This window comes from Schistocerca nitens, chromosome 1, assembly GCF_023898315.1.
Source record: "Schistocerca nitens isolate TAMUIC-IGC-003100 chromosome 1, iqSchNite1.1, whole genome shotgun sequence".
Taxonomy (NCBI): domain Eukaryota; kingdom Metazoa; phylum Arthropoda; class Insecta; order Orthoptera; family Acrididae; genus Schistocerca; species Schistocerca nitens.
The window spans coordinates 1,004,416,201-1,004,438,204 of NC_064614.1; the positions used below are offsets into that span (position 1 = coordinate 1,004,416,201).

Consider the following 22,004-nt stretch of genomic DNA (forward strand, 5'->3'; position numbering starts at 1 on the left):
TGCCATCTGGTTTCTGTACAAATTGTAAATAGCATTTCGCTCTCTGTATTTTATCCCTGCCACCTTCAGAATTTGAAAGAGAGTATTCCAGTTAACATTGTCAAAAGCTTTCTCTAAGTCGACAAATGCTAGAAATATAGGTTTGCCTTTCCTTAATCTTTCTTCTAAGATAAGTCGTAAGGTTAGTATTGCCTCACGTGTTCCAATATTTCTACGGAATCCAAATTGATCTTCCCCGAGGTCGGCTTCTACCAGTTTTTCCATTCGTCTGTAAAGAATTCGCGTTAGTATTTTGCATCCGTGACTTTTTAAACTGACTGTTCGGTAATTTTCACTTCTGTCAGCACCTGCTTTCTTTGGGATTGGATTGGAATTATTACAATGGGATGTACCCTCTGCCATATACTTCACAGCGGATTACAGAGTGTAGATGTAGATGCTTCGAATCGAGATACACTTGAGCCATGTACAATGGCATCTGACATCTGCTCTGTAAAGTGATTAATGGTCGCGAATGCCATCACGGATCTTGCACACAGCATGACTGCCGCATAATCCACCAGGATCTATGCGTTAGATCCGAGTCCGGCATTACCCGAGGGCGACGGCAGTGCGTTGTAGCGTACCTGCATCTACGCGTATACTCAGATAACCACAATAGAACGCTTGGCAAAGGTTACTTAGCACGGTACCAAAAGTCAGGGCTTCTTCCCGTTACAATAAACCGCACATGGAAGAACGACTGCTTAAATGCCTCTCTACGTGCTGTAGTTAATCTCATATTGTCTCCAAGTTATGGAGCTGAAGAACATCTCTTTTCTTCTCTTAACAGTGGTTCCTGAAATTTTGTAAGTAGATTTTCACAGGATAACTAATGTATTTCTCAAAGCGTCATCCAATGTAGGTTTTTAAACATTTTTTTGACGTTCTTCCGTCTGTCCAATAAACCTCTGACCGTCGATGCCTTTGTATACATTCAGTATCTACTGCCAGACCTATTTGGTATGAGTCTATCAAGCATGACTAATATTAAGAAACCGCCTTCAGTCACAAGTTGCGTTTATTTACTGCGCTATGCATTTCGAGCCCTGGAGGATCATCTTCAGGTGCTTTTTAGTGATTTACATGAGGTTTTTTAGTTGTTTGCAGTTTAACATTGTATGATGTTTGCTTCTGTTGTGCAGTTGGTATACACAACAGAAGCAGACATCATACAATGTATAACTGCAAACAACTAAAAAACCTGATGTAAATCACTAAAACGCACCTGAAGATGAGCCTCTAGGGCTCGAAATGCATAGTGCAGTAAATAAACGCAACTTGTGACTGAAGGCGGTTTGTTCTTCATTTTACGAAAGTAAAACAGTCGCGGACGATACACTGAAAAACAATGGATAATATTAAAATGACTAATATTGATGACGGGAAGAACTCACACAGTACGTAAGTTACTGCCCATTAACGGAATATTACGTGCGTCGTCGTAAGAACAAAACATGCTGTGCTAATTTTCGTTTCCTGGGAATGTAACCAGAAATATAGACTAACATTGATTACCACTAAAGAAGAGGTCTTAAAACCCAACTGAAGAAAAATATTCAGGAACTTAGATCACTGCGACATGCCCGTTACTTGTGTATGTTCGTACGCCACTAATATGTTGAAAACAGCTACAAAGGACGTTGTTTGTAATATGATTCACTCCTTCAAACTATCTTGATTTTGCATCCTTATACTTTCACTTTTCCGATCTCTGTCAATAATCTTCGACACAGTTCCTTTGATGTGGAAGTTACTTTTCGAAGTTGACTTGGCGGTTTCTTCAGCTCGAAAGCAACAGTACGTCATCGGTGGGAGTGGGTCACGGTTACTGAGCAAGGGCAAAGTAGTGATTAGCTTCTATAATCAGCTGATCCCATATAAATTCCTTCATTAAAACCACAAAACGCTATGGTATTATTCGTCAAACCAAGCAAACTGCCATTACATGATTTACGGCGTTGCTCAGTAGCTGTTCAGTTTGATCTTATACCATGTAGTTATCTTAGAGTTAATTAAGAGTTAAATTATAGAGACGACGTTGAACAAGTAAGATAATAATGCTTCCCTAGTCAAGTCTCTTGTAAACGTAAATATATTTTCTGATTAATTCTCTTTCCTCAGCCATTGTCTTTAATAAAATCTTTTCGATCTTCAAGCCGCATCAATTGAGTTTGAATCCTACAACACTCGAAATCTGTCGCCACCTTCGGCTTAGGGAATTAAAGACACTGAATACTGGATACGGCAAGGGGTTCTCCTTATATTCGCGAAACGACAGAGTGGAAAGATGTCGGCCGAGTTTATGCACGCACTGTTAGAGGAGCCTCTAGAAGATTCTGCACACACGTTGAGATTCCCAGCAGTCAGCATTTTTAATTCGTGAACTCAACGACGGGTAGCTGTCGTACGTTTGAGAATTTAGCTCATCTGACGTGAAGGGAAAACCAACTGCTATTTATTCAGCCGTGCCACTGATGATGAAGGCCTTGCTACAGTAGTCTTAAGCTTGTAAATTTTTTTTCAATGTGTGGCGCTACGTTCTCATCCGGGGTCACAATCCCGAAACCTATTTGTTTGTCGGTTACAGCTCAATTACCTTTGTTTTCAGAACACTGTGAACTAATACTCTGTTTTAGCAAGGTATTTGTGACTGAAAAGTCATTCAAACGACTTTCGGAGAAGCTGTGCGTGAATAAGAGCTATTGGCATTAACGTCCTGCGTTCACATAGTCCTTGTAGTAAATTTCTCGAGCAATATTATTTTACGATTGGGTACTGTTAAAGCCATCAGATAGAAGTAGTACTACCTTTAAAGTGAGTAGACTGTAGTCTCTCTCTGCTGGGCGCAGCTGAAGAACTGCCGTCACGAAGGCGTTCCACAAAGTAGAAGGAACTACAACACAGTAGTGGAGAACATGGGCTCAAGCAAAAACAGCAGGTCGTACCAGATGGCGTAGGGGGCTATTAGAGTTCGGGTTGTAAATCGTTTTCTCTGTCATATTAGCGTCTTGTGTTGCGGAAATCCTAATAACGGGTTTTCCCTAAGCACGCAACGTAGCTGGCCTAGGCTTCCACTGGAAGGTGATATTGGAGAGGGGGCTGCGGTGCAATAAAGGGAATTTATCCAGGCGGTCAAGGCTAGCGCATCGCACGCCACCTTTGCTGCCAGGGGTTGTCAAGTTCAAGTTCAAGTGGCTCTAAGCACTATGGGACTTAACATCTGACGTCATCAGTCGCCTAGACATAGAAGTACTTAAACCTAACTAACCTAAGGACATCACACACACCCATGCCCGAGGCAGGATTCGAACCCGTGACCGTAGCAGCAGCGCGGTTCCGGACTGAAGCGCCTAGAATCGCTCGGCCACAGCGGCCGGCCAGAGGTTGTCATTCGGTTTCCAAACAAGAGCCTACAGAACCACACCACAGCCAATACCTATCGAAAAAAATGGTTCAAATGGCTCTGAGCACTATGGGACTTAACATCTTAGGTCATCAGTCCCCTAGAACTTAGAACTACTTAAACCTAACTAACCTAAGGACATCACACACACCCATGCCCGAGGCAGGATTCGAACCTGCGACCGTAGCAGTCCCGCGGTACCGGACTGAAGCGCCCAGAACCGCACGGCCACCACGGCCGGCTCCTATCGAAACTAAATGCTCAAGTCCATATACTGTCTGTCATAGATTAACGTTTTGCTTTGTGTATAGCTTGTCATGGTCAATTCGGAACACTAACACTTTTGGGCACCTGCTATTTTTGACTGATGACCACAGCTGCTCATCTCGTGTCAGTGCCGCTATGATAACCTGCTGTATAAATGTTACGAAGGAAGGAAAGTTGATCAGGTTACCTTCCATTAGGAACGTGGGTGCACTCACAGACTGTGATCATTTATAAATTATACAGCGCAGCAATCAGTCGGCTTTTTTTTTTTTTTGCAGGTTTTATTTGACAAATCCAGATTCCGTCTAGTGCCTAGCCATTATGAATGCACTACTTTCCATTCTCAATGCATGTCAGTTCCCTGTTGTCCAGGCGGCAGTCTTTGAGTACTGCTAGGCACTAGGCGAAATCTGGATTTGCCAAATAAAACCTGGAAAAGAAAAGACGAATGATTGCTGTACTGTATAATTTATAAAGGAATGCTGAGTTGCGAAGTAGCAGAATGGGTTAAAATAACCGGTAACAGAACGGATGTACTTTGTTATAAGTGTGATAAGCAGCGGCAAGGACATCTGAGAGAGGGAACTTGATTCGTTCATTACAAAGAGCATCGAAATCTAAGATAATGCATACTTCGTTGCTGACTGTCTAGCAGTGGCTGCTGGAGTTATTTGAAGCTGGGTGTTGCACCAAACTTTCGAATATCCAATTTTCATACGAGTAGATCAGAAGGGCCTAATTTTTTTTAACTCGGCAGCTTCCTTCCCGTAACGCCATCCCAACAAATGATACTTCAAAATACTCCTTTAAGAGAGCGTGTTTAGATTATCCACGTAGAATCTTAAGTTCACACACCAAATTACAAGAAAGACAACTGTTATGATTACGTGACATGATCACTCAGTGCAGGATGTGATCTATAATTTTTTGGTATAGCCTTCTTTAGAAAATCAATTTATTTGCCTAGATCGCTACGTTAACACACATACTGGATTACTAGTTTCGTTACCATGTAATGCCATCCTCAGAATCTAAGACCGTGCAGGTGTAGTTACATCGTACAATGCTTGCACCACTCCGTCACATGATGACTACACAATATTCATAAAAAATCGAGAAATAACAATTTTTATGAATTGTTTATGAACGTTGTACAGTTCCAATGTTACAGAGTGGTGCAAGCATTGTATGATGTAACTACTACTGCATGATTTTATGGATCTGAGGGTGGCAATACACATTGTCGAAACTAGTAATCCAATAACTATGTTAACACAGCGATCTTGTCAAATAAATTGGTTTTCAAAAGAAGACTACAGTTAAAATTAAAAATGTATGAAATACGATGACTTTAGTTAAATACAACACCTAGGACACGCATATTTCTGTCATCACCCAATAGGTCTACAGGAAAGTCAAAGATATCTGAAACCAAAACACTCAATCAGCTCGAAAAACTGCAAAACTTTTAATATGTGGTAAACGAAACATAACGCCAACAGGAACACCAACAATACCATGTCGCTTACCACGTGTGATAATGTTGACACTAGGCTTGATTTACAGTTGACAAAAATATAAAACGAAATTATGCTGATGAGAAAACAGTTCCTCAAAACTCTATACTTATAACAAATTTATATATGAACCAAAATGTTAATGACTGATGATGAAATACCAATGATGGTAATGCTGGGGGGGGGGGGGGGGGGGTAAGGCGGCGCGGTAAGGCGTAATCTTGTGTGTGGAAAGAAACTGGTCATTGAGAGAGACGAGAACGCACAGGTGAAATCATCTCCGCAGACAGGTGGTTCCTAATAGGCACATTCGGAACTGTTTCCTCATAGAGGGTTTGATACCGCGCCTCAACACCCAAGGACAGGTACTGGCGTGCGATCTGGTTCGCCTCCGCTGAAACGACACTGTGGTGCGCTGTTCGCTGGGGAGCTGCAATAGGAAAGCAACCTCCGGTTTTGATTCGGACCCGCCAGAGTTTATTGGTCCATTAGGAAGCATCGGGACGTTGAACGACGAAACGTGGTTGATTTTTACATATTTTACTGGAATTCTTAGGCTCATTACATTAAAAGTTTAGAAGAAAAGCCGACCAATAAGTGTATAGTTATTGGGACTTCTGCAGCACTGCAGAAATATCACATACTATGTCTCATGCCTAGTGTCGGTGAAGCTGTAGTTACCATTTGAAAAAAAAAAAAAAAGGCAACCAAGAAAGTAGGAATAAAATTTTAAAAAGAATTGTGGAGACTCTTCTCCATCACGCGATATGCTGGCCATGTACTTCGCTGAATTTTATCGTGGTCATACCAGCACGAATGAGTCATGTGACTGGAAGTTATATGTACCGGGTGATCAAAAAGTCAGTATAAATTTGAAAACTTAATAAACCACGGAATAATGTAGATAGAGAGGTAAAAATTGGCACACATGCTTGGAATGACATGGGGTTGTATTAGAACAAAAAAAAAAGCAAAGTTCACAAAATGTCCGACAGATGCGCGTCGCTTGGTGATGAACGTGTGATCAGCCGCCACTTTCGTCATGCTTGGTCTCCCAGGACCCCAGACCTCAGTCCGTGCGATTATTGGCTTTGGGGTTACCTGAAGTCGCAAGTGTATCAAATGGTTCTAAGCGCTATGGGACTTGACATCTGAGGTCATCAGTCCCCTAGAACTTAGAACTACTTAGACCTAACTAACCTAAGGACATCACACACATCCATGCCCGAAGCAGGATTCGAACCTGCGACCGTAGCGGTCGCGCGGTTCCAGACTGAAGCGCCTAGAACCGTTCGGCCACCCCGGCCGGCTCGCAAGTGTATCGTGATCGACCGACATCTCTAGGGATGCTGAAAGACAACATCCGACGCCAATGCCTCACCATAACTCCAGACATACTTTACAGTGCTGTTCACATTATTTCTCGACTACAGCTATTGTTGAGGAATGATAGTGGACATATTGAGCATTTCCTGTAAAGAACATCATCTTTGCTTTGTCTTACTTTGTTATGCTAATTATTGCTATTATGATCAGATGAAGCGCCATCTGTCGGACATTTTTTGAACTTTTGTATTTTTCTGGTTCTATAAAACCCCATGTCATTCCAAGCATGTGTGTCAATTTGTACCTCTCTATCTACATTATTCCGTGATTTATTCAGTTTTCAAATTTATACTGACTTTTTGATCACCCGGTATATGACAGTTGAAGAGCCGGTCAACAAAATCCACCACACTGCAGTGAAAAACGATCGAGTAAAGAACAAGGAGATAGATTATGTAATGTCCGGCATTAACATTCATGAAATTCGCAAGAAAACAGGAAAAGAAACGTCCACATTCTGCGCTTGATGAACAGCGTGAAAGCTGATCTGCTGTATTAATTGCGAACATCTTAGCTGGAGTTGGGTGAGAGAAAATATCAATATCTGATTATGGCTCAGGACCTCTAGGGAGACCTAATTATTTAAGCTCCAAGCAGCGTTATATTTCATTGTGCACTTGTGTACCCGAAGCGACTGACGATCTTCCATAAGGTTTATAAGATCAAGGATTTTCAGTATCGACATTCGTATGCCACAGTGTATCCAGATAACTGTAACTGCTGTTAGCAAATTCTCGCTGCTATTTGTTGCTAAAACGAAGAACGGTGAGTCCGCCACAGTGTATCCAGATAACTGTAACTGCTGTTAGCAAATTCTCGTTGCTATTTGTTGCTAAAACGAAGAACGGTGAGTCCACTTTTGATATTTAGCTAACTTCATTTCCATTTTCACTTAGGTGCAATTTTGCCATATGATGACATGATGGAGACCGTGGCTGTTGTTTGAAGACAAATGTTGATGGGTGTTAGGACAGCAACCAGCCACAAATTTGTTTTCAATTCCTTTATTCAAAGGATACCGTTACCGGTTTCGAATCGTTGTGATTCATCCTCAGACGGTTTACACGCTTTCTTTATGACATGTGCTGTGTTTTTACAGATTAATTGTCCTAAAATATAAATAGTACATAATTATAAACACGCCACACACAGATGGTTGCGTTACAGATTTTCGTTGCATGTGACTTACGTGAAACGTCGGTTTCGAGTGTTTGTTTTCATAATATTCGTCCAACAGATGTAAATGCATTCCCACTGCATCCTCGTTGTTGCAGACGTAAATGGTTCACACTGAACACTTTAGATTTGTCGCTGAGATCATTTCTACCAGACACCACATGTTTTGATACATACAAAGAGCTTACAAGCATATGAGTATCACAGATGCTATGATATATCGTAACATTTGACGGTGTTGTCCCATGTTTGGAAAGGATCATATATTCATTTCACAACTGTAATGCCTTTTACATTAGTACAGAGACATTGAATTTTTTAGTTGATATTGCTAAATTAATTATAAAGTTTTTTATATATATTTAGAACTGTATAGGTAAAATAGTATATTATTTAATTACATTTAGCATCATGAGAATTACAGTAACATATAAATTTGCTACTTGATCTCCAAAGCAAATAATATTAGTACACCTATCTGCAGATCAAGTAGCAAATTTATATGTTACTATAATTCTCATTATGCTAAATGTAGTTAAATAATATACTATTTTACCTATACAGTTCTAAATATTTCACTGAGATGTGCGGAAGCTATAGCAATGGAGTCTCCGTAGACGTCAGTTACTTTACCGTGGCACCCGACCACAGACTTGTTGCAGAATATTTCCGCTATAAAACCGGTTATTGATAGCCACACATAATACCCATTCGTTCTATGGCATTAGTAGGTACTCAGAGGTGGTAGCTGCGGTGTCCGAGTGGTTAAGGAGTTGGACTCGAAATCCAATGGGGTCTCCCCGCACAGGTTCGAATCCTGTCCGCAGCGAATATTTTTCACACATTATAAGGAACACGATTCCACGTCTATTACATAATCCAAACATTGTACGTGGTAGTACATTCTGTTGTAGTTGTAAATCAATTAGAAATATCGAAAACGTAATACAACATATTGGATGTTCGTAGTCCAGCGTCAAAATCTGTTAAATAACTCAGAATTGTAAAATACTTAATGTAGCTCACCATACAATTAACTAGTAACGCAGCGAGGATTTAAAGAAGGTAAAAATTAGAGTTTGCCGTAATAGTATTTGCATACGAAAAAATCTTTGCAGTTTCCTACGTATCAATAATAAGCTCATACTACCAACTCCAGCACTATAAGACCTGCTACCGATCACTTGGCAGTAAATGTGTAGGAAGTATCGATAATATTTGCTGTAACCGAACTAGCGCACCATAAGCACCCTGCGAAAATAGTTTTAATGTAATCTACGGTTGCAAGCATCAGCATTGTCAGTGATTTTGAAAAATTGTTTTACCCAGCTAGATGGAGCACAGGTTGTGGTACCGGGGAGGCGTTCAAATTCCAGTACTGGTATTCTGTTTTAGTTCTTCTACGATTTCGGTAAGTCTTCGAATACGAATCCTGAAATGATTCCTTGAAAACAACTTACAGCTGCCTCCCTCTTCTTCTCCACTCCTCTTTATTAAACTTATCTGTTGCTCCAACAATCTCGATGTTCGATTACGATGGGATATTAAACTCTAACCTTTCTTCTTCCTTAAAATAACCAAGAAAAAATGCATAATTTCAGTGTGCTAGATGTGAATACAAAACATTGTTCTCTTCTCTTTCACAGTATTAGCGATAATTATGTTCACGGCATCATTTCTGAGAGGGTACTTTTTTTAGTGTATCTTCCCCGAAACACGAGGGTTCTCCAAAACGTAAGTTCCGATCGGTCCCAAAATGGACACCACAGTGAAAACCCGGTGAAGCTTCGCATAGATCTGTTGGGTAATGTCTCTAGTATGACCATCGATCGCATCAAAACGCTCTTTTCAGTTGTGAGCGCACTGTGAGCGAGTAAAGGTGCCTAGAACAAAGCTGTTTCCTGCCAAGTAGGAGGGCCCGCTAAGAGGCTTCGCCTTAATGAATGCAACCCACCTAACACAACTGCCACGCACTTCCTTCTTCAAGGCAATTCTCAGCTGCACTCTGCAGGGGCAGTGAAGACGCTCCTGCAGCCTTTTCGATGGGAAATGTTCGATCACCCACAACACAGCCCTAATTGGCTCGTCCTGAGTATCATCTCTGTTCACATGAAACGCTGGATACGAAGACAACACTTGGGCGCAGGCTACACGCTATAGACCAGTGTAGAGAATTATTGGAAGTCACAGGCGGCTGCCTTCTATGACGATGGTGTTGGGAATTTTGTATAACGCTCCGACAAATGTCTAAGTTAGAGCGGAGACTATGTAGAGAAGTACCTGGAAGGTGTAGCTAACTCTTGCAAATAAAATTTTTGTGATTTTCACTGTGGTTTCCATTTAGCGACCGATTGGAACTTATTTTCTGGACAACCGTCTAATGAATCTCATGTACTACTTTTCATAAGAAATACCGTTGGCCTCCTTCAATGAAGGCCATTTACTAAGAAAGGAAGAGTTATTTAATGGTAAAGAATACATGCACGCATTTTTCAAATTTTACTCATAAAACCGAGTAACAAAATTACAATTAGTGTTTGGTTAAGGAAAGTACACACCTATTTCTGAAGACACAGATGAGGAATTGTGATTAAATATCAGTCTTCATAGTTCCTGTTTATTGCAGGAACAACGCGGTTTCTTTCCTCTATAATGTTCTGTACATAATGGGTCTGGTCTTCTTGTGTCGAGAAAAACAGACAGAGGTGGTACTGTTATAATAATCTGGATTCGTCGTATTCGGCAGGAAAGCGTTTCCAAAACTCGTCTGGCCATCCAGATTTGGGTTTTACGTGATGCTGGGACGACGTCTCTTTTGGGAGGGCACGCCTGACTTCCCTTCTAGTTCGTACTTGAGCTCAAACTTACATTGAGTTGACGATAGCCATGGGATAGCGATATGCACTTATGCAGAATGTGTACACAAGATGTAAAAGGGCAGTACATTGGCGGAGCTGTCATTAATAGGCTTTGAACGTGGAATGGTAGTTGGAGCTAGACGCATGGGACATTTCATTTCGAAAATAATTGGTGAATTCAGTATCCTGAGATCCACACTTTCAAGTGTGTCGAGAATACCAAATTTCATGCATTGCCTTCCACCATGTACAACGCAGTGACCGATGGCCTTCACTTAACGACCGACAGCAGCGGCGTTTGCCTAGAGGTGTCAGTGCTAACAGACAAATACCACAGCAGACGACCGACACGAGTACATTTGCTAGCAGCACGACATATCCTGCAGCGCTTTCCTGGGTTAGTGATCATGTCGTTTGGACCCTAGATTATAGGAAAACCGTGGCCTGGTCAGACGAGTCACGATTTCATTTGGTAAGAGCTGACGATAGTGTTCGAGTGTAGTGCAGACTACAAGAAATCGTGGACCCAGGCTGTCAACAAGGCACTGTGCAAGCTGGTGGTGGCTTCATAATGGTGTGAGCTGTGTTTGTTAACAAGGGACTGTGTCGTCTGGTCCAATTGAACGGATCATTGACTGGAAATGGTTATGTTCGGCTACTTGGAAACAATTTGTTGCGATTCGACGATAGAATTTTTATGGATGACATGTCTCTGTCTCTGGGACTCGGTTGTTCGCGACTGGTTTGAAGAACATTCTGGACAATTCGAGCGAATGATTTGGCCACCCAGACCGCCCGACATGAATTCCGTCGAACATTTGCGGGATATAGTCGAGAGTTTAAGTTCGTGCACAAAATCCTGCATCTACAACACTTTCACAGTTATGGACGGGCCGGCCGTTGTGGCCGAGCGGTTCTAGGCACTTCAGTCCAGAACCGTGCGGCTGCTACGCTCGCAGGTTCGAATACTGCCTCGGGCATGGATGTGTGTGACGTCCTTAGGTTAGTTATGTTTAAGTAGTTCCCATAGTGCTTAGAGCCGTTTTTGAGTTATGGATGGCTATACATGAAGTATGGCTCAATATTTCTGCAGGGGCCTTTCAACGACTTGTTGTGTCCATGACACGTCGAGATGTTGTACGAGGGCTGGAAAAAGGAGGTCTGAGACATTAGGAGCTATGTCATGACTTTTGTCACATCAATGTTTAAGCCGCCGATGTAATGAAATACTGTTTAAGGGGCATACTCATTGCTACAGGAAGTACAAACTGTATATAAAGGGTGGTCAGAAACAGTCTGAAAAACTCATAGGGGTGTTGAAAGGTAGATTGTTCTGACAAGGGAACCTCCCCATCGCACCCCCCTCAGATTTAGTTGTAAGTTGGCACAGGGATAGGCCTTGAAAAACTGAACACAGGTCAATCGAGAAAACAGGAAGAAGTTGTGTGGAACTATGAAAAAATAAGCAAAATATACAAACTGAGTAGTCCATGCGCAAGGTAGGCAACATCTAGGAGACGGTCAGCTTACGAGCGCCGTGGTCCCGTGGTTAGCGTGAGCAGCTGCGGTACGAGAGGTCTTTGGTTCAAATCTTCTCTCGAGTGAAAAGTTTAATTTTTTATTTTCAGACAATTATTAAAGTTCAGGCACTCACACATAATCAACTTCGCTCTCCAAAATTCCAGGACATGTTTAGATTTGCTTGGACATATGCAGGATTTGACGGTCTACTCACGGAAACATTTGAAAACGTAAAATCATATGTTTTGACAGAGCACTGTGAAACTGTTGCATTCATTTTTTGCAGTTTATGTGACAAACTCTTATGTTTTCATCACTTTTTTGGGCAAGGTAGAAGAATCTTCTTACGCATTCGCCAAGTGTGCAAGTTAGGTGGGTCGACACCATATTCCTGTCATGTGGCGCACATGCCGTCACCAGTGTCGTATAGAATATATCAGACGTGTTTTCCTGTGGAGGAATCGGTTGACCTATGACCTTGCGATCAAATGTTTTCGGTTCCTATTGGAGAGGCACGTCCTTTCGTCTACTAATCGCACGGTTTTGCGGTGCGGTCGCAAAACACAGACACTAAACTTATTACAGTGAACAGAGACGTCAATGAATGAACGGACAGATCGTAACTTTGCGAAAATAAAGAAAGTAAAATTTTCACTCAAGAACTTCTCGGTGCATAGTTGCTCACGCTAACCACGGGACCACGGCGATACTACGCTTTCGTCCTCCTTGATATTGCCTATGTCGCACATGTACTACTCAGTTCGTATATTTTGCTTATTTTTTCATAGTTCCACACAACTTCTTCCTGTTTTCTCGATTGATCTGTGTTCAGTTTTTCAAGGCCTATCCACTGTGTCAATTTATAACTAAATCTGAGGGGGGTGCGATGGGGAGGTTCCCTTGTGAGAAATAATTGTTAAGAAAAAGAAAGTTGCGCTGTTTCCGAGTTAATTAGCATTGAAGTTAGCCAGTTAGGTAGCCTCCCGCTCAAATTCAAGCGGCCTGCCAGTGACGGTGTCTCGAAACGTGTTCTTCGTTTGGTTTTTATAAAACCGCACAAGAGAGCGATACACAAAATTGGGCACGGGGACGGTAGTAAGGATGGAACCAGAGCCGAAGGCTAAGCAGTCTCGTGTGCTATCATCTACGCTTTGAGAATAATGAACACTTATTGTACCTGCCGGGCCGCCTGAATGTGTGTCCGCAACGGCCCGAGTGGCTAACTTCAACGCTCATTAACCCGGAAACGGCACAAGGTATTGAATTTTTTCTTAAGAATTATTTCTCAGCAGAGACTCTTCAGCAGTACCCTTACAAGCTTTTCAGACTGTTTCTGGCCACCCTGTATATATATTGCTTAAATGACTCTACACCCGTTTACAGTTCAGGATTTAATATCAGTTTTAATGATTGTAACAGAGCCGAGACAAATTACTGCATCTAACATGCGCTTTCATTCATAAAATAACACCAGAAATAATGTTGGAAAAGGTTGCTATTTTAAAAGGTAGAACAATACTAAGTAAGATTTTTTGGTGCCTAAATTTGTAAATTGTTTAACCCGGACCAAAAACTGTTCGGATGATTATTAATGTTGTTCATAAGTTTTTAGTGGAGGCTAAAATGCGTCTTTTTTCTAATCAGTACGTATTTCCATTTATTATCATTTCTTCCTCGCTGCTCCTGTTCTGTGCTCATAGGCAGCACATAGCGCCTGGCACAAGCGGCGTTCGGGGACCACAGCACAGCTACGACACCTGAGGATGGACTTATAACAGTCCGAAACCGGTCGTGTGAAAATAAAGTAATTTGCAACTGAAGCGGTATTTTCAAGCTCTCCTAGATCTATTTAGGTTGTAACCGGTTTTTTATACTATTTTTACTTAATTTCGTTTCACTCACTGATCACTGACGTGTAATGTTTTGATTTGTAGGAGGTAGACTACTGAATACAATACTGACTTGATTTTCTCAGCCTGCCGGTGTGGCCGAGCGGTTCTAGGCGCTTCAGTCTGGAATCGCACTACCGCTACGGTCGCAGGTTCGAATCCTGCCTTGGGCATGGATGTGTGTGATGTCCTTAGGTTTGCTAGGTTTAAGTAGTTCTAAGTTCTAGGGGACTGATGACCTCAGATGTTAAGTCCCATAGAGCTCAGAGCCATTTTTGATTTTCTCGACTGCAGCACTTTTAAATTTCAATATAATATTTGTTCCTAGGGAAATGATAATGTCATACCTTGGAACAAATATTCAGGTTTTGGAAATGCCTTACTTTATCTGCAGTAATTTTTTATAATTTCAGAAAAACGCCGTAGTGCACAAACAGTGAATGCTATCCTTAAAAAATGGAATATGTATGTATATTAAACTACTGTTACAGTGCTGAATAGAGGCGAAAGACTGAAAAGTGATCCAAGGTTCAAGACTCACTGCCACCAGAAAAAAGTGAGTTATGTATTACTTTTTGACAGCAGCTTTTCCATTCTTTAAGACTATAGTTAGGGTCACAGTTCAATAAATAACCTTGCTGCAGTGTGTTCCTGCATAGCACAACCATTAATGATGTTCTCTATAGGTACATTCATTACGCGTGAGCTAGTCAAGAAACCATTTGCGCAGCTGTCCATTTCATAGAGACTTTCTACTATCACCCATAATTGTGAAGAACTGACTAGCTTAATCTATTCTGATGTAAATAACTCACACGTGCAGATCATCTGCGCCACCAACAGTTCTGTCCGTATGTTAAGGGCTCATCCAGCAACTGCTGTAGGATTTTTTTGTTACGTTTTCACTAATAGGTAAACTGATTCAGCCTCTGCTAAAACCATACCAGTGCCATAGACCACTGAATGGCTGACTCCTTAGTATCTTTCATACATACGAGTTATAAATTTAAACCCACTTTTTCTATCTGTGTGTGATAGTTAATCTCAAAAACTGCTGTAGGAATTTTGATACGGCTTCTGCTACACGGGACATGTCAGCAGGCGTTACATACTTAGAGCTAGTCGTGCGGAGATGAGGGGCAAGTGGCAGAGAGCTGGGGGGGGGGGGGGGGGGGGGTTCGCTGCTTTCACAAATGTGTTAAATTCTTAGAAAATTTTTTCTTCAGCCATTGGAAAGGAAAAAAGGTATTTCCAGAGATTATTAGGGATAACGTTCTCTTAAAGTTTTATTTTCCACTGTATATAACTTTGTTTCTGAATATAACATGCATTTGTTCTGAATATTGTATTTAATGCGGTGTGAGATTTCTTTCCTTATATCATTGAATTTGCAACTATGTCTCTAACATTTTGAACTAACTACCCTGTTTAGAGGGTACTTTGTTAAATGTACTTGTTTTTCTTGTAAGGATCCTTAAACGGACGTGTAAAATAAGTAACTAAAAGTTTTTTTGGTTAATCGTACTACTTAACGCAGTCTACTTTCTTCACTCTCATTCTGCTTCAGCGATCGCGCCGATGTTACACGATACAGTTCATCTCGTTTTTCGAGCGATTACCAATGTCTACGGAAAACACTGGTTTTGTTTCCCATTACGACCGAAATGATTTTTAAAGCGGAATTTTACGTGCATATTCGATAGAGTGGTCTCACATTAGTCTAATATAATATTCATTTAATTGATGTGTATTAACACGGACCTTAAATTGTGAAGAAAACTGAGTACTCCAGCGGAGATGAACTCGTTTCCCTTTTAGCCGCGTATAGCATACTGTGTTATGTGAATCTTGCATATACCCTCTAATCCAAAAGTGTATGGTGATTGACTAGAGGACATTAATATGGGTGTGTATACTGTTCGAAAAGGCACACTGTATTTAGAACCTCTGGCAGTTGATGATAATAACTCATTACGTCTATCGTGCGAAAGTGCCTACAATACCCGAAATTACCCAGAGTTTCTATAATGTTAGGTAAATGATATACTTCTGTCACTGTTCTGTAGCGGTAACCGCGTTAAAACCTAAGCTCCTTCGCTCAATCTGATGACCTCTTTGGCACAGTGGTGGCAGCATCTCCCTAGGCACAATTGCTTTCCTCTGTTACACAATCGTTCAATTGCCAGTTGTCAATTCTTCCATAATCGGTTGTAAGACTGGGGGACACGTCTAGATACGAGTCTGGCAGATGACACATACGTATGCATCCTGTCTGATCACCTGCATCCATTCATGCCCATTGTGCACTCCGACGGATTTGGGCAACTCCAGTAGGCAATGAAATATTCCACACGTCCAGAATTGCTACGGATTGTCTCCAGGAACACTCTTCCGAGTTTAAACACTTCCGCTGGCCACCAAACTCCCCAGATATGAGCATTATTGAGCATATCTGGGATACCTTGCAACTTGCTGTTCAGAAGAGATCTCCACCCCCTCGTACTCTTACGGATTTATGGACAGCGCAGCAGGATTCATGGAGTCAATTCCCTCGTTCACTATTCGAAACATTTGTCGAGTCCATGCCACGTCGTGTTGCGGCACTTCTACGTGCTCGCGGGAGCCCTACACGATATTAGGCAGGTGTATCAGTTTTTCACATTTACCTGTGTCGTAGGGTTTTCCATGTGATGGTGATTACAGTTTTTATGCGTCTTGTGCAGGTGTGATGTTGTGTGCTTCGATTAGGTGAAATTGCGTATGCGTATGTTGGTTTTGTTTTTACATTTTCCTGTGTGCAGTATGTGTAGGCACATATCCAAACTCGTCTAGCCTCCACGTTAATGTTATTTGGAAGTTTATCCAGTGATGTAATTGTCTGTTGATTTGCTTTGCCACCTCGTTGTGGATGGAACCTCCGACTTTATGTCATCTATATATTCTATCGTATTATTTTAGCTATCCAGTAACATCGTTGAACGTGCTAGGGGTGGGATGAGTTCATTTTTGTCGTAATTCTCTGGGAGAAGACTCATTTGTTTTCTCCTGGAAATTGCTCTTCGGTAGCTTCTCTGTATTGATGACGGTGATTTGTATTTACGTGTTTTGGGTGATCGGCCTAGGATATTAATATCTGTTGTATTCGTGTTGATTTTAATTGGCATAGTCTATGCCGTCCAAGAGTCAGACTTGTAATTATTTATAGATTTCGAAATCACCTAGTTTTGTTTTGGTTGCAGACACGACCTTTGTATTTGCAGGGGATGCAGACGCAAAACTCTGTGGAAGTGCACTGATTGCACTTGTATCCTTGGCTGCCACACTTGGCACACCTAACGTCGGGCTTTCCGCACGTTTTAGTCGTATGTCCAACGTCACAACAGTTACAACACGATTTGCTACTTTACAGTCTTTCACAGACAAGACTTTCTGCCTTTGTGTTAGGACTCTGTACAAGTGGGGGCTGATCTCTAACACCTGATGATTGAAACCCCTTGCTTTAGGCCCTATTTTAAACCTTCTTTTACTTCTCTGTCGAAGTCTTTTATTGTAGTGTCACCGTTCAGATTCTGCTCATGAAGGCTTTTTAGAAATTCCTCGACGATAAGTGTATCGGGCATGTGATATTCTGCCACCAGTAGCTTGCGTTTTCGCGGAGCTCCACAGACAATAGTGTGCAGGTCTTTCGTCTTCTCTGTCATTTTTCGACAATCCTGCTGTCTTGCGGATTCTACTATAACTGTAGTCTGAGTGGTTCTGATGTTAATATGCAGGAGGGACGTTCACAAAGTTCACCACCGATATATTGGATCGGTGGTGCAGCCGCATCCAGCGTGGTTAAGCGAGTCTGAACGACCAAGAATGAAGTGGCAGACCACATCTATATAAAGAACTAGGAGACGCAGTGGAAGTGGAGGCCCTGGTGCTCCAAGACCGGCGTACCACAATCGAGGCGATAGTGGCAAGACGGAAAATCAGTCATACATCAGCTTTCAACGTCTTACACAACATTATTTGGAATGTGACAAAAATCGCCTGCAGCTGCGTTTCTCGACTGCTCACACGCTTTCAAAAAGCTCACTCAACAGGGTCAGTATCAGGAATGTCGCAGCCGTGCCAGGCCAAATAACAAATGATTTGTTCAGCCACCTATACAGCGCAGAGGAGTGCTGGGCGTACCACTATGACCCTTTGATATGGGAGGAAAGCAAGCAGTGGAAACATGCGAATGTATTACCGCCAGAAAGACGAATACACAAGTATCATAGAGGCTACCACGGTGTTGTGTTGGCAGACTACGCTCGTGAGGGGCAAATCGTCACAGGAGCACACTTCCTAAATCTGACGATGTTAAGAGAGGCTGCCAAGATCAAGTTCCGCGGGAAGCTCTCCGAGGGGGTGTTTTTGCTCCGCTACAGCGCCCCAGCTAATTCTGCACTAGACACAAGGATAGTCAAAGGACCAGAGGAAGGGACCAGGTGGTAGGTTCTGCGGGAAGATACACTGGTCGGTTATCAAGAAGGAATCCATATCAAAAAATACATGGCTTGGGCGCTGGAAAGCATCGAAGTCTGAGATGGGTATGCGTTCCTCATTATGTCAATAAACCCAATGTAAGTAGCAAATCACGCTGTCTGTGTTACAAAAGGGCTTCGAACTGCATATCTCCTATGTTAATGCAGTGCCTACATCGGCGGTACTGAGTCTCACGCACATGAGCCAATACGTGCGGTTGTCTTTCAAGTATTTCAGTCGCTTCGTGGACTCCAGAAACACGGTCCTTCGCTGACGCTACAGGTATGCCATACTCCAGAGTATTTATACTAACCCACAGGAAATGGTTAACAGGTGTCAAGTCTGGCGACCGTGCTGACCATGGAACTGGTCCCCCCCCCAAATCATCGATTGAGATATGTGACACTGAAGTGATTTCGCACATCGACGTTACGGTGTGCTGGAGCTCCGTCATGTTGCAGCCACATGCCCATCCGAACATCTAGGGACATTACATCCAATAGGGTAGCCAAAACATCTCTAATAAATTTGAGGTGGATATGTCTTATTAATCTGTTTGTCAGTAGATATGGTCCAATGGTATAGTCACCAATTATCCTGGCCCATACGCCATAGCCAAAACATCTCTAATAAATTTGAGGTGGATATGTCTTATTAATCTGTTTGTCAGTAGATATGGTCCAATGGTATGGTCACCAATTATCCTGGCCCATACGCTAATGCCGACCCTGCTTTGGTGATTTTGAATCACCTGTGCACGCGGATTTTCGTCAGCCCAAACATGCATGTTGCGTAAGCTTAACATGCTTTCTCTAGTAAACGTGCGTTTTGGCGCGAATAGCACCAAGTTCTAGAACTGTGCCTGGAGTGTGCATTGTTGCAAATACAACTGCAAAAACTGTACTCGCCGTGGCGGTCCGCCTCTCGTAATGCAGACGCTACGAATGGAGCCGGTATTCATGGACAACACGCCACACGGCACTTACCCGTGTGCGGCGCCTGTACCGTCTGCCGAGTGTTGGAGGCTGGGTCCTCTTCCAACATTGTCAGCACGTCCTCTTCCAACATTTTCAGCACGTCCTCTTCCAACTGTAGTGTTCGAGCCGAGCCTGGACGTACCTCACCACGTTTCGGCACATACCAGGAGACAAACAGTAGACTCGAGATAGTATTCGCAAGAATCAAGCACGAAGTGCTACGACTGTACTGTACAACGGACATATCTCACAAAAGTATCTGCGTGCAACTTCCCGGCTTCCATGAGGCGTCTTTCGATGACCGCGAACGTGGAATGGTGTGGGATACGTCTGTTGGGAAAACGTTCCACGTACAATATTGCAGCAGTTCACCCATTGCAATACACTTTGCCGTACACAGGCACCATATACGTCATGTCCGCACCTGTGTACTGGTATATGTTGCACTGCTTTCAGCAACAATACTGGACTGACAGTAACACAAGGTTCGCAATAGGATACACACAAGAGCTATGTGGAGAAATGTAGCGCATGCGGAGGATTGTTATTAGACACAGATCGTCCATCTACAGTACACAGATGGCTTAACGGTTGCATATCTTCCGTATTCATACATCGGAACGATCGGAACAAATCAGAACAAATCGTTACATGGGTTCGTTCTCAGATTTCGACATTCTCCAGCGCGCAAGTCTGCGTTTCCCAATATAGGCCCCTTGTAGAAAACCAATAAGCGTGTATCTCACATTTGGAACACAGCTAAAGTTCATAGTTAAGGTTAAATAAAATTAATCAAGCAATAAAAAACACGAGTGGGCATCTATTAGGTGTGCAGAGGATAGCTGTTTTGCGTTTTCTCATGGTAAATACATTCTAAGACAAAAAACGGTGACGCACCACGAATGAATTATCTGACTGGGACGGAAATCGGTAGGTGCAATGGAAATGTACAGAAAAACAAATTATTTCAGTTTCGGGAAAACGGGATGTGTGGTTCAAAAAAAGGGCTTGAGCAAGCCAATAACGCTTTGGTTGTTCCTTAGTCCTTATGCGAGAAGTCACTCAGCTGGCATTGATTGATACACCTGTTGCTTGACCTCCGAAGGGGTATCGTGCCAGATTCTGTCCAATCGTCGTTTTACATCGCCAAAATTACGCCGCTGTCCGGGGCGTCATTTCCTTTCATAACATACCCGTTTGGCTGTCTTTCGCGGCACCCTTACAGCACAGCGGTACGTCGACGATATTCTACGCCCCGTTTTGTTACCCTTCACGGCAAGCCATCTTCGAATTACAGTTCAGCAAGATAATGCACATCCGCACATGACGAGAGTTTCGACTGCTTGTCTTCATGCTTGCCAAACCCTACCTTGGCCAGCAAGCTCGCCGAATCTCTCCATAAATGATAATGTTTGGAGTGTTATGCGCAGGGCCTTCCAACAAGCTCGGGATTTCGACACCTGACGCGTCAGTTGGCCAGGATTTGGCACGATATCCGCCAGAAGGACATGCAACAACTGTCTAAATCAATGCCAAGTCTAATAACTGCTTGCATAAGGGGCAGGGGTGGACAAACGCGTTACTGAGTTGATCAGTTCGTGAAGCTCTTTCTCTTGAATCGATAATTAGATTTTTCTCAAATTGTAATCACTTATTTGTCTGTACATGCATATCGCGTCTACCGATTTCCGTGTCATACGGATAATTCCTTTGTGGTGTATAGTTTTTTTTTTGTCTTACAGTGCAATTAGATCACATTTCCGGGACGAAAAGTGGCGTCCTTTCTTTAAAAAAATTAATAATACATCTTTTCAGCGTGAAAGAAAAATCTACATTAAAATGCACCCACAAAAGGCTAAATTAAATTTACACACCTAAAGAACCATTATCGCGTTTTTACTGCGCGCAGTGCCTTGTCTTAGGTTTCCTTTTTCTCTCCTCGTTTGGGTACCAATGCTCCTGGTGTCCATCGTCCCCGTCGCTGCGCAAATTATTATTCATAGGCCTAGTGGGCGGGCTGCTGAAAACCGCCCGCCGGCTCGTCCCCGGTTTACGATCTGGCGCCAGGCCCGCTAGTTATTAGCGGCCGTAATGTCGCCGCCAAACACGCCCTAACGCACCGCCGCCGGCTGCCAGGTACACATTCAACTGTCTCCTGGTACAGTGCGCGACCCATAAAAAATATCCCCAATTACCTTTACAGTACTGTAGATAAGCGGCTTTGGAAAAATTTCTCAGCCTAAGATTTAAGGACTGTTTATTTAGGTCAGAAATGTACACGTTTTTCACAATGAACCCCTTTTAAGTAAACGCAGTACGCCTAAGAGCAGCCAGTACATCTCGTCTCTGAGGCGCAGTTTCGAAGGGCATACAAAAATCTAACCAGAGGCTGCCGTAAGCTCTTTAATGAACCTCACACGTTTCCAGTTTTGGTCGAGTGTTTTGACTAATTT

General features: G+C 42.5%; 1 protein-coding gene and 1 non-coding gene across 2 annotated transcripts in view; one reads left to right on the forward strand and one right to left on the reverse strand.

Annotated features, from left to right (window-relative positions):
* LOC126237916 (serine proteinase stubble) overlaps nucleotides 1–22,004 on the reverse strand; it is a 771,897-nt gene that overhangs the window by 213,052 nt on the left and 536,841 nt on the right. The window lies entirely within an intron of this gene.
* On the forward strand, nucleotides 8,539–8,620 carry Trnas-cga (transfer RNA serine (anticodon CGA)). Its single transcript has one exon. It is a non-coding gene; the product is annotated as a tRNA-Ser (tRNA).